At 43.4% G+C, this 19,938-nt stretch overlaps 1 pseudogene; it reads left to right on the top strand.

Moving 5' to 3' along the window:
• Positions 1 to 2,554: 2,554 nt before the first annotated feature.
• Positions 2,555 to 19,938, top strand: part of LOC143039819 (uncharacterized) — a 19,464-nt pseudogene continuing 2,080 nt past the window's right edge.

Genomic DNA, 19,938 nt, shown 5'->3' with positions numbered 1-19,938 from the left:
ATATACGTATACGTATACATATACATATACATGCATAAATATACATATATATATATATATATACATATATATACACATACACATGTGAATATGATATATACACATAAACAAAAAATCCTTGATTAGGATGTACGAGCATTAAAGTTGTAATACTCGAATATAGGGAATCCTTGGGTAACTGGTAAGGGATACTGGGTAACTGGTAAGGGTAACCGGGTAACTGGTAAGCGTAACTGAGTAACTGGTAAGGGCAACTGGGTAACTGGTAAGGGCAACTGGGTAACTGGTAAGGGTAACTGAATAACTGGTAAGGTCAACTGGGTAACTAGTAAGGGCAACTGGGTAACTGGTAAGGACAACTGGGTAACTGGTAAGGACAACTGGGTAACTGGTAAGGGCAACTGGGTAACTGGTAAGGGCAACTGGGTAACTGGTAAGGACAACTGGGTAACTGGTAAGGTCAACTGGGTAACTGGTAAGGGCAACTGGGTAACTGGTAAGGGCAACTGGGTAACTGGTAAGGGCAACTGGGTAACTGGTAATGGTAACAGTAACGAGATGACCCTACTGGGTAGCAAGGGGTGTAGGAAGTGAGGGTTATCGAGGGTGATAGGGGGGATGGGGGGATGGGGGGATGGGAGGCAGACACGGAAGAGCAATTAGATCTTACGGAAGCTGGGGGAGATAGGGGAGGGGAAAGTTGAGTTTGGGGGGGAAAGGCATTAGGGGGAGAGTGAAAGGGGTCTGGGGGAAGGGGAGAGTGAGAGGGAAGAAAAGGGGTAGGAAGACGACGAGGAGGGCTATCAGTGTCTTGGGGACTTTAGTCTCTCCCCTATGGACCACAGTCACGTAGCAGTATTTCATGATTGGAGATAAATCCCAGTTGATGTTAGCCTTATTGTAATCTCCTTTAGGACAGTTAAGTCCTCTAGGATAGAATCGTTGGTTATTATTGAAGACTGATGGTGAAACAGATGTCAACTTAGATGTGGAGGAGGAAGGAGAAAGTGGAGGATGAGTAGGGAGAGAAGGAAGACAAAGGGGAGGAAGGAAGAGGAGGAGGAGGAGGAGGGAGAGAGAAAAGAAAGATGATAGAAAATGGGCGATGAGTAATAAAAAAAAACGAAAATTGAGAAAAGGCAGTAGAATGTCAAGAAATTCGAAAGAAAAAACAAAAAGAAAAAAAAGGCGAATTGACAAGACGAAGGTTATGAAAGACGAAAGGAGGAGGAGGAGGAGGAGGAAGAGGAGGAGGAGGAACAAGAAAGATCGGGAAGAATAGAAAGAGGACGAATGCAAAGAGAGACGGAGAGTAGTAGGAGTAAGAGGAGGAAGAGGTGGGTGACAAAGAGGAAGAGGAACAAGAGGAGGAGGAGGGAGGAAGAGGAGGAACAAGAAAGATCGGGAAGAATAAAAATAGAACGGATGGAAAGAGAGACGGAGAGAGTTGAAGGAGGAGGAGTAAGAGGGAGAAGAGGTAGATGACGAAGAGGAAGAGGAACAAGAGGAGGAGTTGGAAGATGGAGAGAATTGATGAGGAAGAAGAGGGAGAGGAGGTGGGAGAAAGGAAGTAAGGGGACAAAGAACTCCACTGAATAAGAGAGAGAGAGAGAGAGAGAGAGAGAGAGAGAGAGAGAGAGAGAGAGAGAGAGAGAGGAAGGGAGGGAGAGGAGAGAGAGAGAGAGATAGAGAAATAGAGAAAGAGAGGGGGAGAGAGATAGAGAAATAGAGAAAGAGAGGAGGGAGAGAGAGAGAGATAGAGAAATAGAGAAAGAGAGGGAGAGAGAGAGAGAGGGAGGGAGAGGGAGAGAAAGAGAGATAGAGAAACAGAGAAAGAGAGGGAGAGATAGAGAAATAGAGAAAGAGAGGGAGAGAGATAGAGAAATAGAGAAAGAGAGGGAGAAAGATAGATAGAGAGAGAGAGAGTGAGAGAGAGAGAACTATAGTAAGAGAAAGAGAGGGAGAAAGAGAGGGAGAAAGAGAGATAGAGAGAGAGAGAGAGAAAGAGAGAGAGAGAGAGAGAACGTCACCACAAACACTTTGGCTTCCTAGTGGCCCGCTCAACTTAATAAAATCGCCTGGCGACAGAAAACAAAAGACAAAAAATATATCCAATCAATTGTTTTGGCTTAGTAAATGTCACCTAAGCTAGAGAATGGTAGAAGAAAGAAGAAATACAAGTGATAAATGAGAATTACGAAAATAGATAAAGATGAAAAGAGAGGGACATTATGAAACTTGAAGAGAATAAAGAGAATGGGAAAGAGGAGGAGGAAGAGAGAGAGAGAGAGGAAGAGAGGAGAACAAGGCATAGGAGGATATTTATAAAGGGAGGAGAAAAGGAAGGAGGAAGTAAAGGAAGAGAAAGAGGAAGAGAGGAAAGTATGAAGGAGAGTAGGAAGAGAAAGGTAAGATAGGAGGAAATATAAGAGCAGAAAGAATGAAATGAGAGAAGAAAGAGAGGAAGAAGAGGAGGAGGAGGACGAGGGAAGAGAGGTGGGAATGGAAATGGGAAGGAAATAAAGAAATAGATCGCATCAGAAAGCAAAGAATAATGGAAGAAGAGGAGGAGGAGGAGGAAGAGGAGGAGGAGGAGGAGGAAGGGAAGAGAGGTGGGAATGGAAATGGAAGGGAATAAAGAAATAGATCGCATCAGAAAGCAAAGAATAATGGAAAAGTGTGGAGTGGAAGAAGAGTAGGAGGAGGAGGAGGAGGAAGAGGAGGAGGAGGAGGAAGAAGAGGAGAAATCTCATTAAAAAGAGAGATTACGAAAATGCCAGAGGAGAAGAATGAAGCGGCGAGCAGATGTACGTGAAGAAAAATGAAGAAAAAAATGAAAGAAAGGAGGGGAGATAGAAAGAAAAAGGAGAATTTGCGGGAATAGAAAGGGTAGCAAGAGACGTGGAGGAGAGGAGAGGAGAGTAGGAGGAGGAGGAGGAGGACGAGAAGAAGAAGGGGAGGAGGAAGAAGGGAAGGAGGAAGAAGACGAGAAGAAGAAGGGGAGGAGGAAGAAGACGTGAGGGAGGAGAGGAGGAGGAAGAAGACGTGAGAGAGGAGAGGAGGAGGAAGAAGACGTGAGGGAGGAGAGGAGGAGGAAGAAGACGTGAGGGAGGAGAGGAGGAGGAAGAAGACGTGAGAGAGGAGAGGAGGAGGAAGAAGACGTGAGAGAGGAGAGGAGGAAGAAGAAGACGTGAGAGAGGAGAGGAGGAAGAAGGGGAGGAAGAAGAAGACAAGAAGAGAAAGGGGAAGAGGAAGAAGACGGGAAGAAGAAGGGGAGGAGGAAGAAGATGAGAAGAATGAAGAAGTATATGAGGAAGAGAAGGGGAGGAGAAAGAAGACAAGAAGAAGGGAAGGAGGAAGAGGACGAGAAGAAAAAGGGGAAGAGGAAGAAGAAGAGAAGAAGAAGGAGAGAAGAAAGAAGATGAGAAGAAGGAAGAAGTAAAGAAGTATATGAGGAAGTGAAGGAGGAGGAGGAAGAAGACAAGAAGAAGAAGAAGGGGGAGAGGAAGAAGACTAGAAGAAGGAGGGAAGGAGGAAGAAGACGAGGAGGAGAAGGAAGTAGAAGTATATGAGGAAGTAAAGGAGGATGAGGAAGAAGAGAAGAAAAGAAAATTATACAAGAAGAAGTATAGGAGGAGGTGAGAGAGGAGAAAGAAGAGGAAGAAAAGGAAAAGAAGTTTCCTGAAACGAACTGATAGGAAGAGAAGTTGAGGAGGAAGAAGAGGAGGGGGTGGAGATTGAAAGAAGAGGAGGAGGAAAAATGAGAAAGAGGAAGACTGGTAAGGAGGAGGAGACCGAAAGAAGAAAGAAGAGGAAGAGGATTAAGAGAGGACTAGAGGGAAGAGGAAGAGGAGGAGAAGAAGGAATGAGGAGAAAAATTACTAGAGGAAGAATAGGAGGAGAAGGAGGAGGAGGAAGGAGAAGGAAATGGTAGAAGAAAGGAGAAGAGGAGGAAGAGGAAGAGGAGGATGAGGTGAAGGAAGTGATTAGAAGGAAGATCAGAAGAAGAGGAGGAGGACGAAGAAAGAAAAGGAAGAGGTAGGAGGAGAAGAAAGGAGAAGAGGAGGAGGAGGAGGAGGAGAAGAAGGAAGCAAATAGGAGGAAGATAAGAAGAAGGAGAAGAGGGGGAGGAGGAGGAAGGAGAATGAAGAGATAGGAGTAGAAAGTAGAAGAGGAGGAGGAGAAGAAGGAGGCGCATAAGAGGAAGATCAGAAGAAGAGGGGGAGGAGGAGGAAGGAGAATGAAGAGATAGGAGTAGAAAGTAGAAGAGGAGGAGGAGAAGAAGAAGGAGGCGCATAAGAGGAAGATCAGAAGAAGAGGAGGAGAAATAGGGGGAGGAGGAGGAGGAGGAGGAGGAGGAGGAGGAGGGTCTGAGAGGAGAGAAGATGGTGGGAATTGATCTGGACGAGGAAATCAAGGCAATCAAGGGACGCGAACGAGGGCCGGACCTCCTCCTCCTCCTCCTCCTCCTCCTCCTCCTCCTCCTCCTCCTCCTCCTCCTCCTCCTCCTCCCAGGGGCGACAGAGAGGAAGGGATAGGGGACGGAGGGACCGGAAAGGGACAGAGGCAGGGATGGAGGGACGGAGGAAGGGACGAATGGACAGAGAAGGGACAGGGACGGGGAAAGGGACGGAGGGACAGAGAAAGGACGGGGACAGGGAAGGGACGAATGGACGGAGGGACGGGGAAAGGGACAGAGACAGGGACGGAGGAAGGGAAGGAGGGATAGGAGGGAGGGACGGAGGGAGGGAGGAAGGGAGGGATGGGTAGGAGGAAGAGAGGAAGGGATGCAGGTCGGCGAAGGAAGAAAAGAGGAAGAGAGGGAGGAGATAGGGAGGGAAGGAGATAGGGAGGTGTAGGAGGATGGAGGGATGGAGGGAGGGAGGGAGCGAGGGAGGGAGGGAAGTAAGGAGATAGGGAGGTGTAGAAAGATAGAGGGACGAGGGAGGGAGGGAGGGGAAAATGGAGGGTCAGAGGGAGAAGAGGGAAGGAGGAAGGGAAGGAAGGGAGAGGGAGAGGGAGGATCAAGAAAAGGAAAATAGGGAGTGAGGGGAAGGAGGGAGGGAGGAGTGGAGGGTTAGAGGGAAGGAGGGAGGCTGTGAAGGAGAGATGGCCGGAGGGAGAAGAGGAAGAGGGAGAGGAAGGGGCAGAAGCTGTGAGTGAGTGAGTGAGGGAGGGAGGGAGAGAAGGCGAGAGGGTCATAGTGAGAGAAGAGGAGGAGGTGGTAGGGAGGGAGAGGTGGAGTAAGAGAATGATTGAGTGAAAGGGTGATTCTGGGAGTGAGGGAGTGAGGGAGTGGGGGAGTGGGAGAGAGAGAGACGAGGGCGGAGAGGAATGGAGTGAGGGAGAAGAGGGAGAGGATTAGGGATCTTAAAGATGAAGAAGGAGGGAGAAAGGGATTAGGAGGAAGGTAAGAGGAAAGGGAAATGGGAGGGAAGGAAAGGACAAAGAGAAATGAACGGAGAATGAGAAAAGGAACAAATAAAGGAATATGGACGAAATGGAGGATATTTCGTAAGGAGACAAAGAAAAAAACGAGAAGAAGCTGAAGAAAAGTCAAAAGAAGACGAAGAAGAAGAAAAAAAGAAGAAGAAGAAGAATGAGCAGAAGTATAAGAAGAAGGAGGAGTAGGAGAAGGACGAGGAGGAGAAGAAGAAGGATAAGGAGAAGGAGGAGGAAAAGAAGAAGAAGGAGAATAAGCAGAAGTAGAAGATGAACCAGATGCAGAAGAAGAAAAGGGAGCAAAAAAAAAGAAGAAGAAAAAGAAGAAGAAGAAGAAGAAGTAGAACCAGAACCAGAAGTAGGACCAGAAGCAGAACCAAAAACAGAACCAGGACCAGAAGCAGAACCAAAAACAGAACCAGGACCAGAAGCAGAACCAAAAACAGAACCAGGACCAGAACCAGGACCAAAACCAGAACCAGAAGCACAACCAGAACCAGAAGCAGAACCAAAAACAGAACCAGGACCAGAAGCAGAACCAAAAACAGAACCAAAATCAAAACCAGGACCAGAACCAGAAGCACAACCAGGACCAGAAGCAGAACCAAAAACAGAACCAGAAGCACAACCAGAAGCAGAACCAGAACCAAAATCAAAACCAGAAGCAGAACCAGAACCAAAACCAGGACCAGAACCAGAACCAGAACCAGAACCAGAAGCACAACCAGAACCAGAAGCAGAACCAAAAACAGAACCAGAACCAGAACCAGAACCAGAACCAGAAGCACAACCAGAACCAGAAGCAGAACCAAAAACAGAACCAGGACCAGAAGCAGAACCAAAAACAGAACCAAAAACAGAGCCAGGACCAGAACCAGAAGCAGAACCAGAAGCAGAACCAGAACCAGAACCAGAAGCAGAACCAGAAGCAGAACCAGAACCAGAACCAAAATCAAAACCAGAACCAAAATCAAAACCAGAACCAGAACCAGAACCAGAACCAGAACCAGAAGCAGAAGCAGAAGCAGAAGCAGAACCAGAACCAGAACCAGAACCAGAAGCAGAACCAGAAGCAGAACCAGAACCAGAACCAGAAGCAGAACCAGAAGCAGAACCAGAACCAGAACCAAAATCAAAACCAGAACCAAAATCAAAACCAGAACCAGAAGTAGGACCATAACAAGAACCAAAAGCAGAACCAGAAGCAGAACCACAAGAAGTATTTGAAGAACTCGAAGAGTCAGAAGAAAGAGAATAAGATAAACATATAAACAGACGAACTAAGAAAGAACAGAAAGACACTCGGATAAAAACAAGCTAGATTTGAGACCCGCGTTAACCCGTCTTTATTGATTTTATTCTGACGGTCAGCTGAGTATCACAGAATCCCAACAGACTTGAGTCAATCTATCAGTATTCCTTCCAGGCCCGGCGAGGTCCAGGAAAATGCTTCCGTCATCCCCCTTTTGTGTCTGATCTCTACAATCTTTGTTTGTACGCTAGGAAGCTTCCATAGTGGAGAGGTTGCCTGGACAAAAATAAATAAAATAAAATAAGAATAAAATAAAAATAAATAAATGAATAAAAAAGAATAATACATATACAGTGTATGTGTGTTTTTGTATGCGTGTGGTTCACCATGGTCTTAGATCACGTGTTGGGCTCGTGATCGACAGCTACAGTATTTCCCTCCTGGAAGAGAGCTCAGAGCTTATATGTGACCGATCTATGGGTAATGCTTTGACCTTACACGCACACACACACCCAACTCCCCGCCCACGAGGATTGGAGTAACGACTCGCAGCGCAGCGATACTGAAATTATTTCAACTCTCGGCGTGCGTGCGTGTGTGTGTTTGTTTGTTTGTTTGTTTGTGTATGTGTGAGGTGTATTTCCAGATAACGTCATGTGCTTATGATCACATTGAATATAAGAAACGAAACAATATGAAGAAACGAAAATAAAGCGAAAAAACATGATTAACTTAACGCGAAAGCAGAGAATTGGGGACAGACCAATATAAAAAAAAACGAAACAAAAAGGAAAACTAGAAGGAAAACATTAAGAACACAAACATAAGGAAGGAAGGACTCGTACAAACAATCAAAGCAATATACGAAACAATACGAAAGAGACGAAAATTTATGAAAACAAACAAGAAGAAGGATAAGCTGAGTTAACAAATGAAGGAACAGCAAATTCAAGAAAATAAGGAAGAAGAGAAAAAGGAATTGGTGAAGATGAAGGAGACTTGGAAATAGGGAAGAACGAGAAGGAAAGGAAGAGGAAGAGGAGGAAGAGAAGGAAAATAAGTATACAAAAGAGGAAGAGGAGGAGGAGGAGGACAGGGAGGGTGAGGATAAGAGAAGGAGGAAGAAGAAGAGAAAGAGGATGAGAGAGAAAATGAGCATAAAGAAGAGGAAGTAGAGGAGGAGGAGTGGGAAGATGAGGATTAAGAGGAGGAGGTACAAGAGTAAGGGTGGAAGAGGAGGAGATAGACTGTTAGTAGGAGGAGAAATAGAAGGAGAAGAGGAGGAGGAGGTGGAAGAGGAAGAGGAGGAGAAGGAAGAGGAGGACTTGATAAAAGGGTAAGAGGAGGAGGAGAAAGAAGAGTAGGAGAAGGAGAAATTGGAGGAGATAGAAGGGTAAGAGCAGGAGGAGGAGAAAGAGGAGGAGGAAGAGGAGGAAGAGGGGGAGAAAGAAGGGTAGAAGAAAGATGAGGAAAGGAGGAGGAGATAGAAGGGTAAGGGGAGGAGGAGGAAGAGGAGGAAGAGAAAGAGGAGGAGAAGGAGAAATAAGGGTAAGAGGAGAAAGAGGAGTAGGTGATAGAGGGGTAAGAGGAGGAGGAGGAAGAGGAGGAGATAGAAAGGTAGGAGAAGGAAGAAGAAGAGGTGGAGATAGAAGAATAGGAGGAGGAGGAGGAAGAGATAGAAGGATAAGAGGAGGAAGTGAAGGAGGCGGGGAAAGACAAAAGAAAACGGGATAGGGTTACAGGACTTTGTCTTTTATATAACTGTGCTTTGCACCTCCACTACCACCACCTCCACCACCACCACCACCACCTCCACCACCACCACCTCCACCACCACCACCACCTCCACCACCACCACCACCACCTCCCCCACCACCTCCACTACCACTACCACCTCCACTACCACTACCACCTCCACCACCACTATCCACTATCAATTCCACATCTTAATCCACCATCTCCACCTAACTTCCACATGCACCATCTCCACATCCAAAATCTCCACGCCCACTTCCACCTCCACATCCACAACATCCACATCCACCACCTCCACATCCACCATCTCCACATCCATCATCTCTACACCCACTTCCACCTCCATATCCACCACCTCCATATCTACAACCTCCACATCCACCATCTCCACCTCCACTTATCCCTCCAACTCCCCTTCCTCCACCCTATTAACACCCTCTTCCACCTTCACATCCAGCTCCACTTTCAGGAGATCTATTTGACGCTAAAGTGGAATATATGTGGAAGAGCTGTGGTACATTGTCTTGAGAATGTACATAACTGATGATGTACAAATGCTATGGGTCACTCTGTACAAGCAGAGCAGAAAATTTAGGATTTATTTCAATTCTTAGATTGAGAAAGAAAAATATTATATATTTTATTATTGTGATTCCATCGCTTTATCTATTCATTTAATTTAATTGTTGGTTACATTTTATTTGTTTGTTTGTTTTTTTCGTTGTCTATTTCATTTGCCTCTATCTGGTGTGTCTGTGTTTCTCTTTTTCTCTCTTTCGCTCTCTCTCTCTCTCTCTATATATATATATATATATATATATATCTGTTTGCCCCCCCTCTCTCTCTCTCTCTCTCTCTCTCTCTCTCTCTCTCTCTCTCTCTCTCTCTCTCTCTCTCTCTCTCTCTCTCTCTCTCTCTCTCTCTCTCTCTCTCTCTCTCTCTCTCTCTCTCTCTCTCTCTCTCTCTCTCTCTCTCTCTCTCTCTCTCTCTCTCTCTCTCTCTCTCTCTCTCTCTCTCTCTCTCTCTCTCTCTCTCTCTCTCTCTCTCTCTCTCTCTCTCTCTCCCCCTCTCTCTCTCTCTCTCTCTATCTCTTTCCCTCTCTTTGTAAGAAATACATGGAAATGGTGTCAGAATATGTAACTAATTCTATTCTGTTCTTCATTATAAAACAAGAACAAAACAAAATTGTCTACGAACTTTTTCTTCACCCAGACCTGTAGTTCAAAGGTTCTTAACCTTGTTGGAGTTAGTTAACCCCGCAAGTTTCATTCGTTTAATCACTGAACTTTTTTCTAGTTGGGACGAAAAAATATGGTTTCTTCATTTTTTTTTTTTTTTTTTTTTTTTTTTTTTTTGAATCCACAAAGTGAGTCATGCATAAGTTGCATACACAGAATCACTTTGCTAAAAAAAATACATTTCACACACACACACAAAAAAAACATAACAGTAATAATAATTCGGCGAATATTCACCGGAAACCAATGTGACTTCTGCCCTTGTCTCTCGGAGATGTGTTCAGAAACGCTTTGCTGCTTCATCTTGTATGTGTGTGTGTGCGTGTGTGCGTGTGTGTGTGTGTGTGTGTGTGTGTGTGTGTGTGTGTGTGTATGCGTGCGTGTATGCGTTTGTGTATGCATATATATTGTGTGTGTGTGTGTGTGTGTCTGTGTATGCGTGTGTGTATGTGCGTGTGCGTGTGCATTTGTGTCTGCGTGTATGTATGCGTGTGTGTGTGTGTGTGTGTGTGTGTGTGTGTGTGTGTGTGTGTGTGTGTGTGTGTGTGTGTGTGTGCGTCCTCCGACTATCCGAAGCCCAAGACCTACATCAATAATATCATACGTTATCCAGTTGCGTATTAAAGATAGTGTGACGTGTATCCGGACGTGTGACGTGTATCCGGACGTGTCACGTGTACCACGCATCACGTAACGGGTTCGAGTCCAGAAAATACAATCCCCTTCCATGCGGCTATGCGCCGTTCCCATCATGTGACGTGATTTGATGGGGACGGGTGTGACGTGAGAATGTGGTTGGTGGAACGAACACGGTAGGAGGAGGAGGAGGAGGAGGAGGAGGAGGAAGAAGAGGAGGGATAGATGGAGGAGGAGTAGGAAGAGGTGGAGGAGGAGGAGGTGGAGGAAGAGGAGGAGTAGATGGAGGAGGAGGGGGAGGAGGAGATGGGGGGAACAGGAGGGGTAGATGGAGGAGGGGGGAGGAGGGGGGGCTAAGAGGAAGAAGGTGGAATAGATAGAGGAGGAGGAGGAGGAAGAGCAGGGGGTGAAGGAAGAAGAGGGGTAGATGGAGGAGGAGGAAGAGGAAGAAATAGGGGTAGATGGAGGAGGAGGAAAAAGAGAAGGAGAAGGAGGTGGAGGAAGAAGAGTGAGGGGAGGAAGAGAAGGAAGAGAAGTAGTATCAGTAATAGCAGGACAAGGAAGAGGGGAAGGAGGAGGAGAAGGTGGAGGAACAGTAGGGGAGAAGGAGGAGAAGGAGGAGGTGGAGGAAGAGGAGTAGTGGGGGGAAAAGGAGAAAGTGGAGGAGGAGAAGTAGAAGTAGGAGGAGGAGGAAGAGGAGAAAGAAGAAAGGGAGGAGGTGAAATAGGAGGAGGAGGAGGTGAAGGAACAGGTGAAAGAGGAGGGGGAGGAGGAGAAAGAGGAGAGGGAGGAAGTGAAGTAGGAGGAGGAGGAGGAGGTGATGGATCAGGGGGAGGAGGAAGAGGAGGAGAAAGAGGAGAGGGAGGAGAGAAAAAGTGGAGAGGGAGGAGGTGCAGTAGGAGGTGAATGGAACAGGGGAAAGAGGAGGAGGAAGAGGAAGAGGAAAAGAAAGAGGGGAGGGAGGAGAAGGAGAAAGAGGCGAGGGAGGAGGTGAAGTAGGAGGAGGAGGAGGAGGAGGTGAAGGAACAGGGGTATGTGGAGGGAGAGGAGGAGAAGGTGGTGAAGGAAGAGGAAAAGGAAGAGGAGGAGAAAGAGGAGAGGGAGGAGGAGGAGAAAATGGGGAGGGAGTGAGTAAAGGAACAGGGAAAAGAGGAGAGGAGGAGGAGGAGGAGGAGGGGAGGAGGTGGAGGAAGAGGAGGAGAAAGAGGAGGTGAAGTAGGAGGAGAAGGAAATTAAATAACAGGGGAAAGAGGAGGGAGAGGAGGAGGAGAAGGAGGAGAAAGAGGAGGGGAGGAGGTGAAGTAGGGGGGGAGGAGGTGAAGGAACACGGGAAAGAGGAGGAGGAGGAGGAGGAGGAGGAGGAGGAGGAAATGATGGAACAGGGAAATGAGGGAGGGAGGAGGAGGAGGAGGAGGAGTAGGAGAAAGAGGAGGGGAAGGAGAAAGAGGAGGGGAAGGAGAAAGAGGGGAAGGAAGAGGTGAAGTAGGAGGAGGAGGAAGAGGAGGAGGAGGAGGAGGAAATGAAATAACAGGAGAAAAAGGAGGGGGAGGAAGAAGAGGAGGAGTGAGGAGAAGGAGGAGGAGGAGGAGGAGGACGAAGAGGAGGAGGAGAACTATGGCCCAGTGATCTAAGAAGCTATGTTGACATCGTGGGAAATGGAGTGGAACTAGTAAAGAGCTGGAGATGATGGGAGATGTCAGTGGGAATGGTGGAGGGACGGAGGGAGTTGTTGGAGGGAGTTGTTGGAGGGAGGTGGAGAGTTCCCTTCCAAAAGAAGAATAAAATGAAATTGGTTGAAGGAATTTGTGGAGTAAAGAAATCGAATTCAATTTCAGAAGATTTAGAATTTTTTTTTTTAGACAAAGGTAACTAGAAGATTAAGATCGTGGATGTGTACTTATGTACACGTACAGCTATGTCAATATGTGTACATGTGTACATCCTTATATATATATATATATATATATATATATATATATATATATATATATATATATATATATATATATATACATGCACATATGTATCCATAGATGCACACATACATACAACATAGATACATGTATAGATACATATACTCGTATACTACACATATATGTACGTACATATTCAACAGACGCACATAGAAAACGTACATACTCAATAGACGTACATATAAGACGTACATAAAAGACTTATTTAAAGTAGCAAAGACTCGTATACAATATATATATGTACGTACATACTCAATAGACGTACATAAAAGATGTACATAAAGGACGTACATACTCAATAGACGTACATAAAAGACATACATAAAAGACGTACATAAAAGACTTATCTAAAGTAGCAAAGACTCGTATACTATATGTATATGTACGTACATACTCAACAGACGTATATAAAAGACGTACATAAAAAACGTACATACTCAATAGACGTACATAAAAGACGTACACATATTTAAAGTAGCAAAGACGAATGAGAGAATGGGGGTTGGAAGAAAAACAAAGATGGTTCCAGGATTAATTTACGCTAATGCTGTGACCAACATAGTCTTCTTCAGACATACGCATATAAATATTTACATACATAAACACGTCCGTGAATTATTCGTGCATACACACATACATACGCACATACACACACACATACATACATACATACATACATACAGTACATAAATATATATACAAAATACGCACATACGGATATACATACATACATACATACACACATAAATACATACATACATACATAAATACATACATACATACTGTACATACAAAATATATACATACATAATGTATACACACATACATATATACATACATACATACATACATACATACATACATACATACATTCCATTACCGTTGGGTCTATCCATTCACGAAAACTGAAACAAGTTTTCTTGTCGTAATTCTACTTGAGGCATGTCGGGAAGTGGAGGGAGGTTAGCTATGTTTGCAAAAAGGTGTATGTAAAGGAGGAACGAAAGAAGTTTAAAAATGAATTTATATTTCAAGAAGACGTATTTCCATTTGTTTAAAGAATACTGAGGCCAGTAAGGGTGTCGTGATTCTGTGATTTTTCTTTTTCTTTGATATCTTCACAAAGTAATACTTGTACATACATACCTACGTCCACACAAACATAGGTACATACATACATACATACATACATACATACATACATACATACATACATACATAAATACATAAATACATACGTATATACATACATACATACATACTGTACATACATACATACATATGAAAGTAATACTTATACATACATACATACGTGCATATAAACATAAGTACATACTATACATATGTACATACGAAAGTAATACTTATACATACATACGTGCATACAAATATAAGTACATACATATATACATGCATACGTACATAAGAAAGTAGTACTTATACACACATACAAACGTACATGCAAAAATAATATTTGTACATACATGTATACGTGCATACAAACATAAGTACATATATACATACAAAGTAATAATTATACATACATACGCGCACACAAACATAAGTGCATACATATATACATACATACATTCGAAAATGATACTTATACATACATACATACGTGCACACAAACATAAGTACAAGCATACATACGAAAGTAACATTTATACATACATACATACGTCGATACAAACCTAAGTACATACATATATACATACGTACATATGAACATACGTACATACGAACATACATACATACGTACATACGAACATACATACATTTGGAGGTGATCGTCCATCGTACGTTCTTCGAGTACCCAAAAATTCTTCAAGAAAAAAAAAAAAAAAATGGTAAGGCGCTCCGACCCAAATCGCCCCAATGTAAGAAACTTATACTCTTCCAAGCCCTTCTTTACATTTCCTGAACTAACTTAGCCCCTTTTTACGCAATTAATTTGGCTTCGGTACTAACAGGGTTAGTTAGACTTTTCAACTCTTCAAGTCGAAGACTGAATTCTAGATTTGTTTTTGGCTAACTGAATAAGATTCCGTTCAATTGAACAAATAAAACACGGAGGGCCTCGAGAGCAATTAAGAGCTGGCCGGTCCTATGAGGCAGTTTTCTAAGGAAACGAACGAACTAATCAAACACAAAGTAGGATTGGATCGTAATTAAAGAATCAGAACGCGAGTCTCCAATCAGTTTTGAAGGCTTGCCTGTCTGGATCTTTTTTTTTTTTTTTTTTTGGGGGGGGGTAGGAGATTTTGACGGCTTGCCTTTTTGGCGCTCTCTCTCTATCTCTCTGTCTGTCTCTCTCTCTCTCTCTCTCTCTCTCTCTCTCTCTCTCTCTCTCTCTCTCTCTCTCTCTCTCTCTCTCTCTCTCTCTCTCTCTCATATATATATATATATATATATAACTATAAATATATATATATATATATATATATATATATATATATCTCTGTATTTATCTATCTATATATCTATCTATCCTTCTATATCTCAATATCTCTATCTCTATATCTCTCTAACTCTCTATATCTATTTCTATCTCTGTCTAACTCTCTCTCTTTCTCTCTCTCTCTTTCTTCATTCTTTGCTACCGATGAATAAAATAACCTGACGGGAGGCAAAAGAAAAATCAAAATTCCAGCTCTCCCCGGATGACGAACCGGGGTAGACAATTTCCATCTTCCGGGATGGGGGAGTGGCACAGAAACTAAGGAACGTCGCCAAACGTCATATACACTCTTAGATCGAAAACTCGAAGAAAACTCGAAGAACCACCGGGTGCCGAAGAGGTTGAAGGTCAAAAGACACGATGGCGTTTGGTCGCAAGAACCATCTGGACTCGAACCCATCTGGAATTCTTGATCCGAATCCTGTGGGGATTCGGAAATCAAGTCATCGGAGATAAGGGATCAGCGGCCGAAGAATCGATGGGAGAGGGTCTTGTCGTCAGCGAGCCGAGATGCCTTCGAAGTGGAGGAGGAAGAGCTTCTGACGGAGGAGAAGGAGGAGGAGATTCTGACGGAGGAGGAGGAGGAACTCCTGATGGAGGAGGAGGAGGAGGAACTCCTGATGGAGGAGGAGGAGGAGGAACTCCTGATGGAGGAGGAGGAGGAGGAAGAAGAGCTGATGGAGGAGGAGGAGGAGGAGGAGGAGGAACAGCTCCTAATGGAGGAGGAGGAGAAGGAGAAGCTCCTGACGGAAGAGGAGGAGGAGGAGAAGCTCCTGACGGTAGAGGAGGAGGAAGAGGAAGAGGAGGAGGAAGAGAAAGAGAAGATCCAGAGGGTAGAGGAGATATTGAGGAGGAGGAGGAGCTCCTGACGGAGGAGGAGGGAAAGGAGAAGTTTCCGATGGAGGAGGAGGAGGAAGAGGAGAAAGAGAGGATCCTGAGGGTAGAGGAGACCTTGACGGAATAGGAGGAGATCCTGAGAGAAAAAGAGGAGCTTACGAGGGGAAGTGGAGGAATTCGTGACGAAGGAAGAGCTGACAGAGGGTGAAGGAACTCCTGAAGAAAGGGGAACTGACAGAGAAGCTCTTGGTAAAGGGGCTTTCGACGGAGGAAGATCTGATGGAGGAAAATCTCTTGATGGAGAAGGAGTTCCTGATGGAGGAGCGAGTCCTACCGGACGAGAAGCTTCTGACTGAGTAGGAACTCCAAAGGGAGAAGAAGTTGACGCAGGAGGAGGAACCTCGAGGGTGAATAGCGAACTTCGAGGTAATAATCAAAATTAAGAAGCAACATGGGATGAGGAATGTAAAGCGAAGACGAAGAAGACAAAGAAGACTGGTGGAGAACAACAAAGGATGAAAGAGAGGGAGATATCGGAAAATGAAAAGGAAGAAAAAGAAGAAGAAAAAATGGAGGAGTGGTGAGGAGAAGTAGGAGAGATAGAAGGATACAAAAGAGGATATGAACATTGAAGGAGAAAATGGATAAAAAAAATAAGAACGTGGGTAAATACTGAAAACTGGTCAGAAGAAGAGTAAAAATAGGAGCAGATCTCTAATAAAAACTGGGAGAGGGAAAAAAATAGAGAAAAAATAAGAAAGAAGGAAGAAGAAAAGAAGACCCGCAAGATGAATAGGAAGAAAAAGAAAAGAAGAAACAAAGAAAAAAATGAAAAGAAAAAGAAAAATTGTGGAATGGTAGGTGGATGAAGAGGAACAAGAAGCGAGAAGACGTGAAGTAAAGAAGACGTGAAAGAAGAAGAGTCTTCGGGTCTTCGTCGTCGTATAATAGAGGTAGAAGAACAGGAAGAACAAGAGAAGAAAGATAAAAAGAAAAGAAGACATGATAAGAAGAAGAAAAAGAGTCTCCGGGTCTTCGTCTTCGTATAAGAGAGGTAGGAGAAGAAGAAGAAGAAAAGAGAGATAGAAATAAAAGAAGACATGAGAGAAAAAGAAGAAGAGTCTTTGACCATAGGAGCTTCCGACACGAAGATCAGGGCCTTCGAGAAGAGAAAGAATGCCAATGGCACAAATCAAGGCTTCTGGAGGGAAGCTTCTGCCGAACTGGAGGGATGTGGAGGGGGAAGTGGAGGGTCAATTGAGTGAGTGAGATGACTTCACCGTTTGACGTTGAAATTGCAGGTTGACAAAAATTCAATGAGAACGAAATGATGGGGCGGCGCAGAGGTTGGAAGGGCCGTTCTGAAAGGGAGTAGGCGGTTGGAAGGGCCGTTCTGAAAGGGAGTAGGCGGTTGGAAGGGCCGTTCTGAAAGGGAGTAGGCGGTTGGAAGGGCCGTTCTGAAAGGGAGTAGGCGGTTGGAAGGGCCGTTCTGAAAGGGAGTAGGCGGTTGGAAGGGCCGTTCTGAAAGGGAGTAGGTGGTTGGAAGGGCCGTTCTGAAAGGGAGTAGGCGGTTGGAAGGGCCGTTCTGAAAGGGACTAGGCGGTTGGAAGGGCCGTTCTGAAAGGGAGTAGGTGGTTGGAAGGGCCGTTCTGAAAGGGACTAGGCGGTTGGAAGGGCCGTTCTGAAAGGGAGTAGGCGGTTGGAAGGGCCGTTCTGAAAGGGAGTAGGTGGTTGGAAGGGCCGTTCTGGAAGTGACTAGGCAACCTACAAAAAGATTATAGTAGGATATCAAACCTATCTCGACGATTATACTATCGATTGAGGTCATAGATGTGACACAGGAGGGATTGGAGGAGTAGGATCTATCGTCATGAAGGAACCAGCGCTTCTGTCCTTGAAGACACTATTGAACTGAATTGGTAGCGTTACTGAGTTGGTACAGGAGGAGAGAAGGTCGTGGAAGAAAGGAGAGAGCAAAGAAGACGAAGAAAAGAAGAGGAGAATGAAGATAAAGAGGAAGACAAAGAATTTTTGACAATAAATGGGTTCTGTCGAGAAAAATAGCAACAAAAAAAAAAAATAGAAAATACAAAACAAGGACAAAGAAACAAGATGGTTTCATAACCTTCTAAAATCTAAACCCGTACGGGAATTCCCCCTCCCTCCCAAAGAAAAAAGAAAAATTATAAAAAGAAAACTTGAATAGAAGATATAAAGAAGTCAAAACAATCGTCAAGATTAAGAATTCATTACATTGGTGGAGAAGGATTCCCCCAAAGATTTGAACGAATGAAAAGAGGAGAAGAAGAAAAAGAAGAAATAAAGAATACTGACCGATGAAGGGAAGTATGGAAGGCCAATAAGGTATGTAAACGAATGAAATAAAATAAAATAAAATAAAATAAAAAGAAGAACGATGAAAAGGCTTCGATCGAATGGCAAAAGACAGGAAAAAAAGAATAAATGGAGATTCAAAAGAAAAACTCTGAATACAGACAAAAATATTCAAAAAAAGTATTCTGAAGATGAAAGAGCGATTATAGAATACCAGGAAAAGAGAAAAAATAGAAGAAAAATACAAACATCAAAAGGAACTTACTATATGAACAGACAGACACATAGACAAATTTGCACACACATATTCGTATATACATACTCGTCCATACATACATACGTACATACATACTTGCATACATACACACATACACTACAAATGCATATGTACATACATATATTTACATATATTATGCATAAATACATACTCGTTCATACATACATATATACACTATAAATGCATATATACATACATATATTTACATATATGCATAAATACATTAATTTATATATACATACATATGCTATGTATACATCCCTATATATGTATACATAGATACACAGGTCAATACATGGAAAGATGTGTATGAAGACTGGAGAGGGAGAGGAATGAGGGAGAGAGGGAGAGAAGGGAGGGAGGATGAGAGGAACAGACACATACAAAAATACACACATACAGACGAAAAAACATAGACTAAAATGCGCATAGACAGACAAACAGACATACAGGCAAAAATATAGGCATACAGATGAACAGATACGGACAAACATACAACCATACAGACACACGTACAGACAGACCCACAGAGGAAGAAAAAGGATGAAAACACAGTAAACAATATCATGAGGTGAAAGAATTTCCTTTCAAGTTTACCAGTGGGTTCCAATTAAATCTTAATTTTCTTTTCCTCTCTTTCAGGTAAGAAATGTAGTGGTGCTGGTCTGTGTAAATAGCCAGAAGGATCACAGCTATCGTCACAGGACGCTGGGAAGCTTTTTGGTATGTACTCACAACAATATATATACATATATGTATATATTTTTTTTGACAGGTCATTTCTATGATTTTGGATTCGTTCTACGAACATGATTTAACCTAACTTTGATTAACGTAACCTAACCTTATCTACCGATATTTTACATAACCCTGCCTAACCTAACCTTGATTAACTTAACCTAACATAACTTACCTATTCCCTAACCTTACCTTTCCTTACCTTACCTTATTTTACCGAACGTAACCTATTACCTAACCTACACTAACCTAACCTTACCAAAGCTAGCCTAACCTTACCTTATGTAACTTTACCTAACCTGATTTACCTAACATTAATTTACCTACCTTACCTAACCTAACCAAACCTAACCTATCCTGTCCGACCTAACCAAACCAAAGCTACCCTAACCTGACCTAGCCTAACCTGACCTAACCTAACCTAATGCAACCTAACCTAACCTAAGAAAAATAGTTATAGTGCGTGGAATGTACGGATAACGAAAAGTCAAAATATCTATTAAAGAAAAATCCTCCGAAGTGGAGTTCGAGGAAAAGACCCGAAGTAACCGAAGTCGGGGGAGCGACCTCACAGGAAACAAATCTACGCTTGCGTTCCCAAGACACTAAGTTCACTAAAACGTATTTATTGTACATAACGACTCCAAAACTGAACGTTTACAGAACCTACACCATATGACAAGCTCAGACTTTTTTAAGAAGAAGAAGAAGAAGAAGAAGAACAACAACAACAACAACAACAACAACAACAACAACAACAACAACAACAACAACAACAACAACAACAACAACAACAACAACAACAACAACAACAACAACAACAACAACAACAACAACTACTACTACTACTACTACTACTACTACTACTACTACTACTACTACTACTACTACTACTACTACTACTACTACTACTACTACTACTACTACTACTACTAAACGAAGAAGATCAGGGATTCAAAAAGACAACGAAGAAGAATAGGACGAGAACTGAAAAG

Source organism: Oratosquilla oratoria, chromosome 27, assembly GCF_046742065.1.
Source record: "Oratosquilla oratoria isolate Oo_2021 chromosome 27, ASM4674206v1, whole genome shotgun sequence".
Taxonomy (NCBI): Eukaryota; Metazoa; Arthropoda; class Malacostraca; order Stomatopoda; family Squillidae; genus Oratosquilla; species Oratosquilla oratoria.
Note: the sequence above shows the minus strand (reverse complement) of the source record. Positions and strands in the feature narration are given on the sequence as shown.